We start from the raw sequence: 5,082 nt of genomic DNA on the forward strand, positions 1-5,082 counted from the left end.
CTAGTTGCCTTTTAAAGTTGACTTTTGTATAGAAGGACCAAGGAAAGAACTTGCTTCTCTCCCCCTGTGCTTTTGTATGCTAAGGGCATGCACCACAGAGGTGACCCTGGGTAAGTAACTCATAATATTTCAGAAAAAGGTTGGACAGTATTCCTTTCCACATGATTTCCTATGCAGTTTGCTGTATTCTATCTGTGTGGCCTGTGAGTCACACATTCTCTCTCCCTGCCTCCACCCGCAAGTGTGTGTGTTGGGAATACTGCATAACTCTGCTTGCTCCTAAAGCCCACACAGCACCAGCTCCTTGCTCTTTCAGGCAAAGAGCAAGTTGTCCTTGTGCCAAGAGACTACTGTGCCCTGCCTTTCCTCCCTCTGCATTGAGGTTTTTCTCTGAGAACGTCCATTGGGGTTTCCATTAAGAGCAATGGGAGAGGAGGCATGACCAGTTCTTTTCCCCATCCCCAGCTACTCTCCCTAGCTGTCTGAAGCTTATGGTCATCTAGCTGGCTGGTGCCACCTATAACCAAATTATGGCGCCATCCCCTCTTTGTACCAGCAATTGGGGAGAAAGTGCTGGGTGAGTTTGACACATATTATTGAGATTCAGTGGAACTCAAAAATCTGATTGACTTGTGGGACTGGTGTCAGCCACTCACTGAACATGCAGTGAGCGACCTGTCATGGACAATAGTAGAGGGGTAATAACCTCACTCCTCAAATCTTTATAAAGAGTGCAAGCCAGAAACACATGCGCCACTGACTCAATACTGCCATCTCCACATGGACATAACCATTTTTCCAGTGGAATTTTTTTGAAATCGACCCTCAAGTACAGCCAAAGCCATATATTCAATCTTGTGGAAGTGAAAGTGCCTCTGTATTTTGGAACTGTTAAATTTTGCAAATAGGGTGCCATAGTTTCAAAATGACTAGGTGGAAAATTATCATACCTTAGAAAAAGTTCCTTATTGTGGCCAAATTATTCTGTTGCTCAATATCATATAGGCGTTGTCTAATTAAATTATTTGCTTTATTGAAGCCCAGTGTTAAAGAATCTGTTCAAATCTTCTTTTTCTGTACGGCTACTAAAGGCACGAAAGCCTTAATATGGCAACCCTAACATCAAGACCTACACAACTCTCCCAGATCAATGAAACAAACTGGACAGAGTAGCTTATGTTTGGAAGAGTGTAGTTGTAGGTGGTGTGTCAATAACAACATAGCACCTCTCTGACATCCTGTTTCCCTGATAGAACAGTGCTGTTTAAGAGCCATTGTAAAAGTGACAAAATATTGAGCCATCAATTTGAAACCTGTGGTTTTGCTAAACACAAGATCTATATTGGTGTTTCTGAAACCTGTGGTTTTTAATGTAGTAAATACATATGACCGTATAGCTTCCCCAATGAAATCGATAAGAACAGGCAGACAGAAAGGAAGCCAACTGGAAACTGCAGTGCTCATTTCTTATTTGGCTCAGAAGCATTTTCTTAAATAGATTTTGCAGGTTTTGATAAAACCCTCTTGCAGTTTTGTTGAACTCATTTTTTTTTTATTCTGTGTAGGCAAATCATTCAATTGGATATCAACTTATTTTAATAATCAGGAAGGATCAGCAGTTGAAAAAGTAGAAATTGCCTTGAAAAAGTTTTTTAAACTAGTATTTTCTTTCTTATATGGCTCTGTACAGTCTAACAAATATCTTTCACCAGTATGAACATTTCATCTTCAATTTGTAATCAGTGCTACAAGGCAATAGAGTTGGAATAAGCACCTATGGGTGTACTAAGTGCAATGGAATTTCTTAAAATAGCTCACTTTCTGGATAGCAATTGTCACTGAAGACGTGCTGTATAAATACACTTGTTTATGTCTGGAAGCCTCCTATACAGGGCTTTCGATGCACAGAAGTATGGGCTATATAAGCATAAGGCAATTATAGGAATTCATGGATGCTACTGGTGACTATTATTCATGTTCTGTCTCCACTGTTAGAGGCAATATGCCTCTTAACATCAGTTGCTGGGAATCAACAGAGGGAAGAACACATTTGCATTCAATTCCTGCTTGCATGCTTAATGGAGGTATCTAATGGGCTATTGTGAGAACAGCATTCTGGACTATGGGCAAGAAAGTAGATTTATAATCAGACCTCTATCACGAGATGTTTAAGAAAAGCCTTGTGGAATGTCATTTACAGGTGAACATTGCAGGTAAACATAGACTGGTTTCAATTCTGATGCCATGATTTTTACTCAAAGGTTTGGATCCTAAGATGTGCTAACTTTCATGGAAGGAAGCTCTTCTGAACTACCCTTGCCCAAGTCACCTGGGACCCATGAAAATCCCCCAAGGGTGAGTGGACCTTGCCATCCTGTAATGTGGATGGGACATAGGGGCTTCAGGGAGAGGAGAGGGCATGAAAATTTCCTTCCATGAATTTATTTAACATATCTTGGGATCCAGTCCCATATGCACAATAAAAGAAGTAGCATTTCAGTGCTAATGTATAACTGCTTTTTTAAATACAAACTTGGTAACTGTATTTGGGCATGCAAATTAGCATGCCGTGTTCCGCCACAAGCACAATGTGAACTTGCAATTCATACAGAACAGCCTTTCAGGATACTAGTGGTGCCTTTTCTTTGAGAAGACAGCTTCTGTCTAGACTTCTAGACAGCATAATTTTTACCATCCCTTGTATTAATGTCTATAAAATTTATAGAACAAATTAAATTTTTAGCAGATGGCTTCCCAGAGACAGTTGTATGTGATTCTTGGTTTAGATCTGATTTTTCTTCCTCCCAGAAAGGTTGACATTGCACATATAATTCTTGTTTCAACATTTTCGGAAAGCAGATGATATCTAGTTGCTTTTCATCAATCTGTGACAGATTGTGCTGATGTGCTGAGGCCCAGCTGTCTCTGGCCTTGACAATCTGAGAATGCCATTTATAATCAAGCAAAATATGGTAACTTGATATTTCAAACCTGTAATGAAACAGCAGGTCACAGAATGTGTAGAATTAGATATAATTTTATGCACCTTTCAAGTATATTTAGTGTTGCTCAGATGTGCCAAGTTTCCATTATCTGATTTTGTTTTCTCTATGCCCTAGGAGGTTTTGTCTGTCGAAGAGAAGGGGAGTGTCTGGTGAGAGGGATCCTCATTGTTTATATCTAATTTTTCACAAAATATGTTAACACAGCTTCCTTTCCATCTTCCTTAAAAATTGACTTGCAAAATGTCTAAGCCTAAGCCCATTTGAAACAATTCCAATAGTTTATAAAAATCATAGCATGTTGTTTACTGTGCAGTGACCTCCTTTAGAAGGATTTCGTACTCCAGGTGTCTGGTATGCTCAACAAATCACTTTTCAGCTGATACATAAAGCAACATAAAGCAACTGGAAGGCCAGCATAATAAATGGACTCAAGGACATTTCATGTCATTATCTTTCTTTTTATAGCTTGAGGATGTGGACATGGCTTGGATCAGTCAGGTGACCATCTGCACTCTGGACAATTGCCCTTCTTGGCTGATAAAAACTAGAAGGGAGGGGGAAACTGGCTGGGCCAGAAAGGTGATTAATGCCTCCTTGCAGGAGGGGATGGTCCCTGCCTGTTTGAAGGAAGCAGTGGTAAAACCACTCCTCAAGAAACCCTCATTGGATTAGGAAAATCTAAGTACCGTATTTTTTGCCCTATAAGACTCACTTTTTCCCTCCTAAAAAGTAAGGGGAAATGTGTATGCGTCTTATGGAGCAAATGCAGGCTGCGCAGCTATCACAGAAGCCAGAACAGCAAGAGGTATTGCTGCTTTCACTGCGCAGCGATCCCTCTTGCTGTTTCAGAATATTTTTTCAGAATATTTTTTTCTTGTTTTCTCCCTCCAAAAACTAGGTGCGTCTTCTGGTCTGGTGCGTCTTATAGAGCGAAAAATACGGTAACTGCCAGCCAGTTGCCAGTCTCCCCTCCCTTCCTAACTGATGGTTGTAGGCCAGTTCCAGGTGCTCTTGAAAGAAATTGATTTTCTAGATCCATTTCAATCGGGGTTTTAGGCCCAGCAGACAGAAACTGCTTTGGTCACCCTGTATGATAACTTCTGTCTGGAGAGGGACAGGAGAAACGTGTCCCTGTTAGTTGGCCTTGACCTCTCAACAGGTATCCTTCTGGAGTGTTTATCCAAGTTGGGGGTGCGTGACACTGCTTTGCAGTGGTTCCAGTCCTACTTAGTTTCTAGAGAGTAATGCTTCTGGCCCTCTGTGAGGTTCCTCAGGGTTCAATTTTATCCCCCATGCTGTTTGACACCTACATGAAATTTCTGAGTGGGTTCATCCAGATTGTGGAGTACGTTGTTAACAATATGCTAATGGCACACAGTTCAACTTCTCTTTTACATCTGCAGGTGAGGCAGTGGATGTGCTGCACCATTGTCTTGCTTTGGCAATGGACTTGATGAGAGCCAACAAAATGAAGCTTAATCCAGAAAAGTTTGGAAACACCAGCTGGTGCAGAATTCAGAGGCCAGGTTGCTCACTGGGACCAGATGGTCTGAGCATATAACACCAATTCTGGCCAAACTGCACTGGCTGCCAGTCAGTTTCCAGGTCTAATTCAACATGCTTGTTTTGACTTATAAAGCTTTAAATGGCCCAGAACCAAAATAGGTAAAGAGACCCCTGACCATTAGGTCCAGTTGTGACCGACTCTGGGGTTGCGGCGCTCATCTCGCTTTATTGGCGTACAGCTTTAGGGTCATGTGGCCAGCATGACTAAGCCGCTTCTGGAGAACCAGAGCAGTGCACAGAAACGCCGTTTACCTTCCTGCCAGAGCGGTACCTATTTATCTACTTGCAGTTTTGACGTGCTTTTGAACTGCTAGGTTGGCAGAAGCAGGGACTGAGCAACGGGAGCTCACCCCGTCGCGGGGATTCGAACCGCCGACCTTCTGATTGGCAAGCCCTAGGCTCTGTGGTTTAACCCACAACGCCACTCGCATCCCTTTAGAACCACAATACCTCTCCTCATATGAACCAATTAGGTTTCTTTGGTCATCATCTGAGGCCCTTCGTCAGTCTC

General features: G+C 42.1%; 1 long non-coding RNA gene across 1 annotated transcript; it reads left to right on the forward strand.

Moving 5' to 3' along the window:
* LOC310677812 lies at positions 1-4,663 on the forward strand. The gene is made up of 3 exons (XR_014511475.1): positions 1-110; positions 3,120-3,154; positions 4,409-4,663. It is a non-coding gene; the product is annotated as an uncharacterized lncRNA (long non-coding RNA).
* The last annotated feature ends 419 nt before the right edge of the window (positions 4,664-5,082 follow it).

The sequence above is a fragment of the Podarcis tiliguerta genome (assembly GCF_965153285.1).
Source record: "Podarcis tiliguerta genome assembly, chromosome: 5".
In the NCBI taxonomy this organism is placed as follows: Eukaryota; Metazoa; Chordata; class Lepidosauria; order Squamata; family Lacertidae; genus Podarcis; species Podarcis tiliguerta.